Source organism: Notolepis coatsorum (assembly GCF_963971535.1).
Source record: "Notolepis coatsorum genome assembly, chromosome: 3".
Classification (NCBI taxonomy): Eukaryota; Metazoa; Chordata; class Actinopteri; order Aulopiformes; family Paralepididae; genus Notolepis; species Notolepis coatsorum.
This window is the reverse complement of record NC_140167.1, coordinates 44,718,031-44,733,164: the sequence shown is the minus strand read 5'-3', so window position 1 is coordinate 44,733,164 and position 15,134 is coordinate 44,718,031.

The following is a 15,134-nucleotide window of genomic DNA, read 5'->3' as shown; positions in this document are numbered from 1 at the left end:
GCTTAACCAGCTGCTATACCACACTGAAGTGAGGTGGCAGAGTATTACTATTCGCCTTTGTTAACTCGGAGAAGAAGCGCAGATTTTCCTTGCAGACAAAAACAACACATTGGCAGAGAAATGTGCTGATAATGAGCTGGAAACTCCGTTAATGGCACTCCAGGATAATCAGCGGATATTTGGGGGTATTTACTCAGCTTGATGGCTTGTTGTAGGAACAGAATGCAGCAGGCGTTCAATGATCTTTCGTATGACGAGCTACTGAAAGTCAAGTTCACTGGACAGCTCCTTGCAAAGTTCTGGATCAGTCCGGAACTAGTACCCAGTGTTGTGTAATGCTGCGCTGATAAAGCTTGTCCCCTTCGCATCAACATATCTCTGTGAGGGCGGATTTTTAGAGTAGAAGCGGATTTCTGCCAAAAACTGCAGAGTTACTGTATTGCCCTGTATTTTACTGTCGTACACTTTTACTGTTATGTAGACTGTTCTGTTTTGTGTTTTTATGTTTACGTGTGATGTATTGTGTATTGTGTACATGCACTTTTATTATGTTCTTGTGTGATGTACCGCACATTTTATTGCGGTCTGATGTTTTCGGGTGTTATTGCTGTCATCTTGGCCAGGTCTCCCTTGCAAAAGAGATCTTGTATCTCAATGGGACTTCCTGGTTAAATAAAGGTTAAATAAATAAAAAAAAAATCTGCCAAAGCGCACGTGAGCGCATTTTCTTTTCATGTTCTGGTAACATATTTAGGCTAAAATATGCCTTGTTTTATAAATGTGTATACAGAAACAATTCCATTGCTTTTGTTGATAATATTCATTAATTTAATTGATAACATAGTGCTGTAATTTCATTTTCGAAACAACGTGTGCTTTTATTTTGATATTCCTTATTTCCACGTTGAAATTACGCGATACATTAAGTGTGGGGTCGCCAAAAAAAACCTAAATAAAATGGGGTCGTGGTATAAAAAAGTTTGAGAACCCCTGCACTAGAGTAATGTTAGAAAAACTCCATGAATACGCTTTCATTGTGGGTGGCGACTTTAATATGTTCTGGGACTCAACGATTGATAGATCTGGATCCTCGGAAACATATGATCAAAAGCAGTCCTCTGCTGCAGTTCAGGCTTGGGCCCATGATACTGGTCTCACTGACCTATGGCGCCTATCTGCCAGACACAAAACCTTATAGGCTTGACTATTTATTCTCGTCTCCTAATCTATTTGACAACTTCGATGTCTCGCTAGTACCCATAGCCCTCTCGGATCACAAAGGTATTTCTTTCACAGCATTGTTTGGTAAGCTGACCACAAGGGCTCCCAGATGGCGGTTTAATTCATCCTTGTTAAAAAACTAGGACTTTTGTACAGAATTATGAGAAAAACTTACGGAAATTACGTAAGGCACGGTTAAACAAACTTGAAAAATTGGAAACATTATACTTGGACCTATACGCTTCATTGCAGTCTAACTACAATGAACAAACGAACACACAACGGAAGATAGTTAAAAAATAAATAAACTATACTTAGACAGCGCTCTGAGTTTTTAATACAGAGGACGAGACAAGATTATTACTTCCAAGCGGTCGGGTGGCGTAGCGGAGATTGTGCTTGTCACCAATGCAAGAGGCTGCGGTCTCGACTCCCGGAGTCAGCATTGCCTGCGGCTTGGGCCGATCGTCATACTAACTCATTTGGCTGAGTTAGCGGGAGGGAAGTCGTGGGTGGTAATCTGCCGTTGTAATCTGCCGTTCTTCGTCCCATGAAGAACGCATCCCTGGGTATACCTGTGTCACCTCAGCTGCAGTAACCTAGAGGGGAGGAGTGGGATGATAGAATTGAAATGAAATTGAACAATATGACTTTTATATTGTTGTCTGAACACTATTTATTTATTTATGTTTAAGTATTTATTTAAGTATTTTTGCCTTTATGTATTTATGAATTCTATTATTTATGTATTTATTAACTGTTAATCCATTATGAATAATTCCGTTTTCGAGATGAGCATAACAACATAAGTGTTTAAATGGGCATGCGTATTAGCAGGTGTTTGATGGTCAACATTCTGAACCGTCTCGCCACAATCAGACGATTGAACGCGGACAGATCCAGTATAGGTCTGACACCTCCCGTTTTTTTGGGCACCAGAAAATACCGGGAGTAGACGCCACACATTGCGTCCTCCCGTGGGACCACGACTACGGCTTGCTTCGCCAACAGAGATTGGACCTCGTCGGCCAGAGCTGTCACTGCTGCCGACCCTGACAACAGGGTCTGCACCAAACCTGAAAACGGAGGGTGGGGTTGTGCGAATTGCAAGACAAGCCCCTGCCTCAACGTTCTCTCCATCCACTTCGACATATGGCACTGCTGTAGCCATATGTGATGATACTCCCAAAGCGCACCCGCCGCCATTTGGCGCTGGCCCGCTAGGAACTGTAGATAGGCGGCCCGGTCCCACCCGCTGTGCGTAACCAACCCTGGACCCGCTAACCGTGCGGGCAGGGCGTTTCGTGGAGTCGGGACATCGGCCCCTGATACAACCCATGAGGCAATCGCACCCAAGGGGGGACCCCGACAGAAAGGGCCGGTTTGATACGGGAGAAGCTGACATCATACCAGGTGACAAGAGCTCCCCCACTGAACACCCCTCCAGCATGGACCGCTGAGGAGCTATTCTGCAGCTGGACATGCAAGGTGTGAGGCCCCCATGGGTTCCTACACACCGTAGCCCTGCAGTGATATTACTACCACCCAAATCACGCGCGCCTGCCAGACCACTGCCGGGCTCTCCGGAGTGGGAGGCACCAACATGATACCCGGCCTGGCGAAGGCGAGGTCGGGGAAACCCGCGCTGAGCCCGAAGAGGCCTCGAGTCCCCCTGCTGATAACCTTTGAAGGTGACAGACGTAACACCAGGCTCACCAATCTCAGACGCAGAACGCGTGACGAGGGAGCCACGTGACAGCACAACATTCTCACGGACAGACCCAGTCTCAGCCATCAACTGGGTGTCAGCCCCTGTCCCCATGAGAAGCGAAACGTGGGGCCGCTTGCGCTTCATTGAAGACCCGCGGCCCGCAGCCAAAGGAAACAAATCAGAGCCCCTATTCCGCTGGTGTTGGGGGAGGGAGTGATCGGAGAGCGGGCTGCACACAGCAGGACGGCGACGGTTTTTTAGGGTGTGCTCATCCAATGTAGCCGATCCCTCGGCCGCCAAGGCTGTCGGCCTTGTGGACACCTGTTGACGTAGAGCCCAGGGTACCTCAGGCGGGGGAAACATGGCCGCTGGTCGAGGGCCTCGCCATAGTCGCTGACGAGGCCATGCTCTCACCTCTGGCTGCATGGTGTGAGGCGGTGTGGGGCCCAGGTCAAATACCGCCCATGTTTCCGCAGAACGACAAAAAAGTCGGTTAAGAGGAGGGAAAAGCGGTGACATCCCACAGCGGGGAACAACGGAACAGTGACCCAGCATTACAGCATTAGCATTAGCAGCGCGCTCCAGGATAGCCGGGAAAACGTCCAACTCAGAGTCACGTTTACCCAGATATCCTGCCCCTTGCGCCAATACACAACTCGGTTGTCTCACAGGACAACAAGCAGTATTACTAACGCCAACATTAATGCCGATGGCACAGGGCCTACCTGAGCGCGAGTTAGCCCGACAGCTAAACATCGCGCGACGTCCCTCGATCCGCTGTCAAAAGACGAGGAAACCCCAGGACAGGCCAGACGCGCCGTTGGAACATGCCGAGAAGATTCCAGGGGCTGGCAAATCTCCAGCGAAAACCAACATTGTTCAATTTCTCTCTGCATTTCATAACAGCTAATTCATGGGATGCAATGCACGTCCATGATGGAAAACGAAAAAAGAGGAAGGGCGAGTGTGACCATGCCTGGTGTCTTATAGGAGGACACTGGGGCGGGGCCTGGTCAAGTGCATGGGTGCATTTGTTTCGTTAATGAAGTACAATAGGTACTGGAGATGAGGTATATCTCAATATGGCGAAAGAGCGAGACGCGATTCGCCAGTACGAATATATAACTGCTTCACGAACTCCTCAGCAAAATGAGAAACCTGCTCAGGGGGAACCACCCCACATCAACTCAGATTTCAGAAGATGTGTGAAGTCTGATAAAGCTTTCCCAGGTATCGGGGTGCTATGTTTTTGTTTCCCATTGTTAAGCTCTGCATCTTATTCCCCAGCTCACAGGCAAGTTATTGGACTCTACTAGGGATGAGCCTGAATCTGAATCTGAATTTGGGAAAGCACGGATAATGAGATGGACATAGATACTTTTTTGCAGATATAAACATTATTTTTTTATGTTATGAGCTCCATTGATCTCTGCCTAGGCACCATCATCACGTTCACTGTCAGAAATTACCTGTAAGACTGCCGTCAAAACCTACCTGTAGGTCTCTTCATTTTGACCCACGGAAAATATTAGTATTATTTCCATTTTTGGAAAGTCAAAAGAGAGAAAGGCTCGCAATTTGGAGTTTTCTCTCCTATCTCGGTTGCTCCATGACAAGCAAGGTATCCCCTACATTTTCAAATGTCTAGAGAAAGCTTGTCTTGAGCTTGTTTTAACTCATCGTCATGGGTTATGCATGGTCAAATTCACTATATTTATCTTGTGCGTGTACGTGCCATTGGCGACTTATTTCAGAACACGAGACACACAGCACACTCCCTGCCTCTCCTCTCTTATACTGCACAAAGAGCATCCATCACTGATGCCAATTCTAGGAATATGATAGATATCATTTATATGTTCAAAAGCAGTCATGCCATGGGTTGTCCTGGTATGACAAATACTGTTGCAATTGGTAACTTGCAGGCATTCACAGAGATTTTCCTCATTTAAGCAAATCAGCCCACAAATTTCATATTTAGGCTATTTATTATTCTTATGTGTGAGGAATTCATTAGATGATAGACTTTAGAAACAAAATCTTGAACATGGGCCTATTTGAATTTGTAGGAGAGATGTGAGCATCTTTTAAAGATTTGTTTCTGAACGTTCATAATAAGTATTGTCTAAATATAATCATGTCCAATTGTCCATAGCTCTGTTTAAATACATATTCTATGTACAGCCTTGACTAGTTAATATAGTTAACTAGTGTAATGGTAATTTATTATATGTTATATCATGTACAGCTTATTGGACATTTCTCATAGCTCTGTTATAAATACATATTTCTCTGTACAAAGCTTTAACTGGTTTAACTAGGCGACAGTCTGGCATACAGTATGTTCGTGAAGACACGACAAAACCCCTAAACCGATCTTTTGTTTTCATTTTCTCATCTTTGTTTATCTTTGTTTACCTTTCTTGTCATATCTGTTATTAATTTGTTAAATGTCAACTTTGTACTTAATTGTAAGTCTGACCAGAGCACTTTCTTACTTTCTGGTCAGACGCTCTCTGATTGTAAACTGAGGCCACAGAAACAGAAATAAACAGTAGTACAGAAAGTACATATTACAGTTCTACTTTGACAAACATATTTACAATTAGCATTTTATAATGTTAATAATATGAGAGTCCACATTACAGTTCTACTTTTGTTTTGATGTGAAAAGTGATGCTGCATAAGATGACTGCACTTAGCACTGACTGAGATAGTACACATTACAGTTCTACTTTATAAAATGCTAATTGTAAATATGTTTGGCAATGTTAATAGGAGAAGGTCCACATTACAATTCTACTTTTGTTTTGATGTGAAAAGTGATGCTGCATAAGATGACTGCACTTAGCACTGACTGAGAAAGTACACATTACAGTTCTACTTTATAAAATGCTAATTGTAAATATAAGGGCTAGAGCATTCCAGGGGAGAATAATTTTTCCCTGTCTCAAAATCCTCAGAGAAAATTGAACTTTAAGGAGACGAGAGAACCACTGAAAGAGAACGCCTGGTCGTTACCTCCGGTACATTTCCCCCCTGTGGACGTGTGCAAGGTCATAGACCCAGCCTGATCATCCGGTGAGCTGTCTAAACTAGGACATAGTACCTGTCAGAGAGCTATTGTTCTCTGTAATTCATATATATTACTGTGTCTGTGCTTGGCAGATTAGCTCCTGGGTTCTTACGAGTGTCTAGGACTTTACCTGGTAAAACTGCAGTATTTTCATAAAGAAAATTAGGGTAAAGGGGCACTCCAAATAGTTCAAACAACAGCCCAGAAGTAAAGTGGGTATGGACTTTGAGAAATTCAAAGTATTTTTAAGGCAGTGCTCTGTTCTATAAGGGTTAATTAGTCTGTATGACCTGTTTCAGTTTATTTTTCCCACAGTTAGGCGGGTCGTTTTTTGAGCGTGAGTGGGAGATATTGACCTGTTTTCAGTTGTTCATATACAACAGACCTGTTCAGAAAGACTCAGCAAGAGACAGCTGCTTTGCTTGTTTGTGACTTGTTCTAGAAAGTAAGGTTGAACTGGACTTTTGATACATTTCAAGAGGATAGGTTATAGGAGAGAAGAGGAGAGGAGAGGTGAGAAGAGGAGGGGAGAGGTTAGATGAGAGAAGTGGAGAGGTGAGGTGAGGAGAGGTTAAAGGAGATAATATGAGAGGTTAGAGGAGAGAAGAGGAGAGGTTAGAGGAGAGAAGAAGAGAGGAGAGGGGAGGTTAGTGGAGAGGAGAGGAGAAGTGAGGTGAGGGGAGGAGAGGTTAAAGGAGAGAAGAGGAGAGGTTAAAGGAGAGGAGAGGTTAGAGGAGAGAAGATGAGAGGATAGGTGAGGTAAGGGGAGGAGATGTTAAAGGAGAGAAGAGGAGAGGTTGGAGGAGAGAAGAGGAGAGGTTAGAGGAGAGAAGAGGAGAGGAGAGGTGAGAAGAGGAGGGGAAATGTTAGATGAGAGAAGGGGAGAGGAGAGCAGAGGTGAGTGGGAGATATTGACCTGTTTTCAGTTGTTCATATACAACAGACCTGTTCAGAAAGACTCAGCAAGACTCGATGCCACAGATTACTTGTAAAAGTAATCTGATTACTGATTACTCCTTTAAAAAGTAATCTAAGTTACTTTACTGATTACTTGATTATCAGAGTAACTTAGTTACTTTGAAAGTAACTAGGTTACGAAGTCGTCGTCGTTCCCCCAACAGTTTTTTTTTAAACGCTTTATTGAAAGTGCATGAATTGTTTTTAACTTGTTTCTCTGCACATAACGTAAATTGTTAAACTAGTGCTTCAGCTTCTGTACCATCAAGTATGGTAAAGCAACAGTCTATGATGCTCACAGCATTAGAGCAGCCAGCCAGTGGTTTTACAAAACCAGTGTATCACATCTAACAAATGCAGGCTGAACTATTCAATTATATCAACTGTAACTATTAAATAGTTTTTATAAATGTCTCTCTATAAACATACAATCAGTCTCTCTTTAACATGTAAATTAACTGTAAATCTGGCAAATAAGAGCTTTTGCTCTGCCACCATCAACCCTCCTGTACCTAGTCGAAGCGTCGGCTAGTGTTGTGATTCCAGATGCTTTCAATGCAATTGGATGTGCTGTTTTTAGCGGTAGACAGTATTTTGTTTCCTCCGCCGTGAAGTAGTGACTGAGGCTAAGTTTAGACGAGCGTTTTGGGGTGGAATTCTGAACAGAAACCGCAAAAGTCATCTTGCGGTTTCACTTTTAATTTTGCCAAGCGTTTTGGGGTGGAATTCTCCGCCGACGGAGCCCTGCTGTCACACGATTGGCGCATATGTCACATGACGTGCTGTGAAGACCCGCCCTACTCTGCCTCTGATTCGCAGACTGTGGATGGGGAATGTGATTGGACAAAAGCAGAGTCACTCACAGACAGAGGGACCAGTCACGCCGCGGGACACATTCTTGTATTTAACCCTTTCACTGCCACACCACGTCACTCCAAAAGAAAAACAGCTCAAAATGTATTTTTGACTGTCGAAAACGAAATAAAATACTGCATTCCGCCTGCATTATGAATTTATGATGAGATAGTAACGAAATAGTAATGCACAGCCACTTGGACAACTAACTGCAATCAGATTACTGGCTTTTAAAGATTAACGCGTTAGATTACTATTTTCGGGGAAAAGTAATCAGATTACAATAAGGAGAGGAGAGGAGAGGAGAGGAGAGGAGAGGAGAGGAGAGGTGAATGCAATTAAATGAAAGGAAACTGGGATGAAATACAGAGAAATTCAAGTTAATGCCTGATGTAGTAAAATAAAAAGAAAACCTGAGTTTCTATGTATTTTCTTTGGAGTGCCGCTATTTCAACAGTTTTCAAAGTATTGACTGTAGCTGAGCACCACAGCTAAGGAGGCAATTAGAGGAAGTGCACCTGCTCTGCATCTCAATGTCAAACAAGTTAACGTCAGTGTAATGAAAGGTGAGAAAGTCAGTGGAGGACAGAGAGGGAAAAGAAGGTAAGAAGAACAGAGAATTCATGAATAAGTTGCCATAAATGAAGTCTAAGGGTGAGATTCATGTGAGATTTGAACTGCCCTTATCTCTGGCAGTTTTTAACCAATTGGCAAACAAACTTTTTTTGTTCATTAATCTAATGTACCTCTTTGGCTCTCCTTATGTTTTTAAAATAATTACACCCACAGTCCAGGTAATGGACAACATAATGAGTCATACACTCTTTTTCAATTACTTTTACATTCCACCCTGTTGGGGGCGGAGCCGGCATCATGGAGTGAGGTCGCACATCGCATCTGCTCCCTTAAACTTTTACAAACCAACACTTTTATTGCCCCACTAGTCATTTTTTATTTTATTTAATTTGTTTACCTTTGTATTGATGATTTTCGACAATTTATTACTTTTATGACAAATATGACGAGCAAACAAACAAATAGGCGCGGTGCTGCACCCTCGGTAGCCGACAAATCAGAACGCTTTGAAAAAGGCTTATTTGCACAATAAGAGCACATAATGTACAATGCAATGTAAATATAGAAGAAACTAATCTGTGTGTCCTTCACATACAGTATCTTGAGATGTGTTTATTGATATTGTCCTGAAGGTAGTGATTAGGCTGTAGCCTGTCAGTGTAAATCATATATCTACAGGTGTTGCTAACAGACAGTACAGTACTAGTGTATTGTATGCATATGTGAAAAAGGTGTCCCCATCACTTTCCAAAACAAAGTGATGCCCTTGTTAGGGGGGCTCCTACAATTACACTCCCCCTCAATGGATCCTCTCCCAACGTGGCTTTACTGATTCAGACTGATTGTCTGTTGCATTGTGTTTTTTGTTTTTGTTTGTCTGCCACAGTTTATGTATGGAAACTCATGAAACTCAGATGCATGCATCATTCATCTGGATCTGTGGTCATTTACCCCATGCTGTGCGGAACTCAAAATGGAAGGCAGCTGTCGTCAGCCTGTTAATACATAATGTGACATATCAAATGTGACCTATCTCTCTCTCTTTTCTCCCCCTTTCTCTTTCCATCTCTTTCCCTCTGTCTTTGTCTCTCTCTCTCTCTCTTTCCCTCTCTATTTCCTGCTCTCTCTCTCTCTCTCTCTCTCTCTCTCCCTCTCCCTCTCTCACCTCAACATAGTTCAGCAGCACTCATGTGATAGTGGCTGCTGAATATTTCATGCCTCATATTCTGTAAGGAGCAAACTGCAGACGGTCAAAGGAGTGGGAGGAATCTAAACATTCTGCGATTTTGCACCGGAAGCAACATTTGGCTAAAAGCAATCAATACTCTCTCTAGGAACTTTTCTGAAACGTGGTCATAAAGGATAAAAACATAAGGTTATTCTATAACCCTAGTTATATGAGTATAGCGAGCGCTCTGCTCTTAGTGGAACTATCCCTTTATATGGTTATAGGATAACCATGTTATATTATCGTATAGCTTACGCTCTGCACTCTAGTGGAACACAGGAGCTGAGCAGAGCGGAAGCTTGACAGATGTACCCGCTGAGGCCCCCCACAACCATCAGAACCGGGGAGGACCCGAGCCCCCTGGACCCCCCTAGTGGAGGACGGGAGGGAATCAGATCCGACTGTGCGAAGAGGGTTTAGCACCTCAAAACGCACAGGGTGAGCAGACCGTGGGACTTACCTTCACTCAGAAGGACTCAGGCGCGCATCCCACATGCCACCAGGGAACGGACGGGAAGCAAAAACACCTCCGTCACAGCCCCCAACATCACAGGGTTGAAGGTCAAGAACCCAACCCTGTGGCAAGGCCGTAGCAGCGGAGCGCGGAGGACAGTGTTAATTTTGGCAGCTATTTTCATTTTAGTTTTAGTCTTAGTCATGTGTCAAGTGCTCCTTTTTCGTTTTCATCATATTTAGTCATTTTCATTTATTTTTCGTTTAGTCAGTTTTAGTCAACTAAATGTCTGAGCATAGTCAGTTTTTGTCTCAATTTAGTCTTTTTTGTTTTCGTCTAGATTTAGTCGACGAAAACGGATGACATTTTTGTCTATTTTTAGTCAATGAAAAAAAACTTGTCAGAAGTCAGAAATAGTCAACATGGAACATATTCTGATTTAAATTGCGTATGTATTTTTTAACCTAGGGGAATCTGAGTCGGCAGCACAAGTAATACACAGGAAGGGTGCACTCACTGTCGATCTGTGAATGGAGAAATAACTTAATAAGACAGTCACATTATCTCTTGCCTTGCTCACCTGGCAGTGATTTATTTGATTGATAAATATTAAATAACACTCAGTAACAGCAGTCAGCACAGTGTAACAACAACACTAACTAACAGGATACTGTCTGTTGTAAACAAACACACAGTACAGTAGTAGTTGAGTAGATAATAGTAGTGTGTATAGTACACACAGTAGCAATCTGATTGCAATCTGCTTGCATAAACATATACAATTATAAATCACATTTTGAGGTTGGTGTGTAAAGTGCCAATATTATCATCTTACAGCGAAGATGAGAACACAACACAATATTATCATCTTGAGGCGAAGATGAGAACACAACACAATATTATCATCTTGCGGCGAAGTGTTTGTAAACTGGACCAGGTGATACTGTAAGGTCTGCTAGTTAATTCTAGATTCTGGTTGCATAGGATTGAGATAGTATTATTATTCGTTTGGGAGGCCCCCCCTCCTCCCTCCTTCTCTCCCTCCCTCTCTCTCCCTATTTCCTACCTCCTTTCCTCCCTCTCTCTCACTCTGCCCCCCCCTCACTCTTTCCCTTTCTCCAACGACACTTGCCCTTCGAATGATTATAAGTTGTATTGGATACTCTGCAAACCAGTTCCGGTTCAGGTTGTGGAATGCATAGTGGGTTAGGGATATTTTTTTCCATACAGAGGCCCCCATCTCCATAACTGGCCCTGGGGTTATATTCAGCTTTGGATGTTGGATATATAATTCATCTGGGTGTACAAAGTCCAGTCGGGTTTGTTTGATGGGTGTGTTGCATGATATGACACTCATGTTTTCTTATTTTTTGGATTTCTTTTTCGTTTCTTTTCTCTATCTTTTTCTTAGGAACTGATGGGCTGAGAGGGTATTCTCGCCGGTCAGGGTAGCAGGTTGGTGGTGACACAGCAAGACTGGTAGGAATGTTTATATGATGGGCTGGAAATGTGGAGAGTGGACTAGAGCTGGTTCATGATTTTGTTTTCCGCTCATTAAGAATCCAGATGTAGAATCTGGGAGGTTGTGTCACGTTTTGGTGTGTGGTGAGAGTTGGGGAAACAAGGTTCTCTGTACGTAGGTAAGCTCTGTAGATTTTGGTCGCCATTGGCCAAATAGTTTTAATGTAAGGTGTGGACATGTGTAATTGGTAATTGGCTTATGGGGGACTCTGTGATGGCTTGTTGGAGGCTGGCGGAGTGTGTGAAAGATGTGTGTTTAAGGGGACTATGGTTTGTTACCACGCATAGGATCGGTTGGTGAATGGGACCCGTCAGAGCCGTGCTGTCCGGTCGGGGACCTGTCTGGAAATAAGGTATGATTGTGTAATAATGATTATTCCACTCTCAAACGGGGGTGGAGTAGTGTTGTGTTGAACTTGAGACATTTGATCTAGTAATATAGTACAGCACAAAAGAAATGAGAGAAAGGTGATTTAATTGAATGATAACATAAGAAGCCATGGAATATATAGATAAATAAATTGGGAAAAATGTATTGTCAACGCAGAACAGTAGAAGAATGTATCTGAGGGGGGGAAATGTGATCTTCCAATCAATTGTGTGTGGTAATAACAAATCCAAAAGCAATAAAAGGACAGAGGGAAACATCATTTCCTTCTGTGGATATCGGGGCAGTACCAAGGCTGCACACAACCGAGGAAAAAGCACTTAGCGCACACGCAAAGGAGAAGCAACTGTCAAAACAAGTTAGGAGTAAAACCTCAGAGGTTTTGAAAAGGGATAACTGACAGGGTTGAAGCTAAGGATAAAATAGACCTCAAGAGGTCCTTCCGAGGGAGAAAATTGTATATATTTTCTTGGTTAAGTCTCCCTCGTGTGTGTTTTTTTAGAATGTTAATCTTTTTTGGTGTGATGTATTAATCTTTTCTTGCAGAGTACATTGCATAAACTAGACATTTAAGCTAATTACATGGATAAAGAAATAGTCATAAACAGAAAAGCTGATCAATTTGGAAGCCAATTCTTGGTTGATTACCTTACAATAGTCTGAAGTCATATCAATAACTGATGGTGTGTGTGACTGGGGAGAAGTCTAACGAGGGTGGGGGGAAGAGTGAATGATGATTTTATAACTGTACATAAAGACAGGGTTTTGGTATTTCGGAGTTTGTATTTTTTAAATTTTTAAAGAAATGTTAGCAGGAATATGGGTGATATAAGGAAACAGAGATGTTTAATTTAGAATTATACGGTTTATATGTGGGTATGAACCCCCAAACGGGGGACTGTCGTAAATTATCTAAATGAAACATGTCTGCTCCCAAGGAATGTACACGTGCAGGGGAATGCTGTTGTAAGTGGTTATAGGGAAAACAGTTAATCTGCATTTATATCTGCCAAAAACCCTTGATAAATAGGTGCAAGGAACTAGATCATGCTATTACAATAGAGTACTCCCAGAAAACATAGGTATAAGATAGCCAATAAGCCATATTCTGCTGTTATCCAATAGATTCTTAGGAAAATATCAAATGATAAAGCTAAATGACAAAGTAACTAAACGTAGCATTGATTATAGAATACATTATCTGTCTGTCTCTCTGGCAAAGGAGAAGTCACTAAAACAACACCCTATTTTGATGACTATAGAAGTCTTGGGGCCTTGAGGCCAGTAGGTTTAACAGTTGAACAGATGGCTGTTGACCAAAACCTCCCCCCACAAAGGATACATTGTGATTGATTAGGCCAACTGTAAATACTCTAGGCCATGTATGGGGCTTGAGGCTAGCTAAAGTTAGGAGCTCAACAGTTCCTCTATTTACCCTAGCCAGAACCCAAAAGGTCATTCAGGAAACCAACTGTCAAAATAGGTGATTAGATCACCGCCTATCTTGAGGGCCCAACGCCAAAGAAGGAGCATCTGGTCGCTTTCTAGCCACAGGAACTCCTTTGTAACTAATTGCCTAAATTTGGACAAACAGTAAACTAAAATATAAAGTATTATGTATTGAAATTAAGACTAGACCGGTTTAGATTATTGTATGGATCAGTTTGAGACTAAACAAGATACGGATTGATCTTTTAAAAGTTAAGTTAAGACATAAAACATATTATAGATTAAAATTAGAAGTTGGTTACAATGCTTAGTGTGTTAAAAGGCTAAAACTAAGTCAAAAGGTATTACTTTAGAAAATATATAAATACAATAAACATGTTTAAAGATGAATAATAAAGTTAAACATCTATTTAGAAAGCCCCAGAATTCGGGAAAAGACTTAAATTAACTGTCTGAACCAAGTAATAAAGAATAATCTCTAAGTTTAAAGATAATAAAAGCATGACAAAGTACTTTTAGCTGTTGGACTAGGAAACGACTCATGCTTTATTTCGGTTCAGGAGAGACGGCCCGTTAAAACTGGAATCTTCCATATAAGGAGAAGAAATGGTAAAATAGTCCGTACATAGAAATTACCAGGCCCCTTTAAGATTAAAAATGGCCGACGTCAAGCTTAGCCAATTAGAAAGAAGTGACGCCCCTAGCGATCGTCACTAGGGCGACGCGGCAAGGGGGCGGGCTGTTGTCTTTAAATACAGGAACTGTCGGAGAGAGGAGGGAAGCAGAAGGAAACAAGCGCACCCAGCGCTACGCTAGACAAGTGATGAGACCAGAGTTGCCAGGGGCAACCAAAACAACAAAGAGCCGGCCGCGTGTTGCCAGGCCAACCCGAATCAACAAACCAAGGCGAAGACTTTTCTGATCTCGCAGCAGCATAGCAGAGGCTTGAACAATATCTTTATGACCATTTATGGGATCCAGCTCGTATCTTGTCAATATGGGAACAGCTGGAAACCACTTTTAGAATAAGATCTGAAGCTTTTATTGAATAAAAACAGATCGTCTGGTTTGGAACCGAGAGCTCTCGTCCGTGCCTAATTCCTGCAAGCGAATGTTGTAAAATCCAAAACATATATATCATGATTAACTAAATGTGTAGAAATATTTGGGCCTCAAAACAATAAGTCATAGATTGTCTGTGTGTGGTTAAATAGACAGATTGTGCAAATGCCCTCCTGGGGTGACAATGGCATAGTGGCAGCTGGGGTAAGACTCCTTCCCTTTAGGGGGAAGATCAAACGAAGAACAAAAGGTCACCTAGACATGTTATCTCGCTGGAGTATCCTGTCACACACACAGACACTCACACACTCACACACACATAGTCACACACTCACACACACATACACATCCACACACACACACACACACTCACACACACACAAACACACACACACATTCACACACACACACACACACACACACACACACACACACTCATACAGAAGATCTCCAAACTAACTATTTCCTGGTATAGTGTTAAAATAGTAATTTGAATAAGTAAGTTAAAATATAATTAGTGTTTGGTCATACTAAAATGTCTACAATTAGTTAATGTGTCTGTGCTATTTTCATTTAGCATTCTTTCTATATGGTATTAAAATGTATTCTATTGAGCTAACAGAATGATTAGATTTG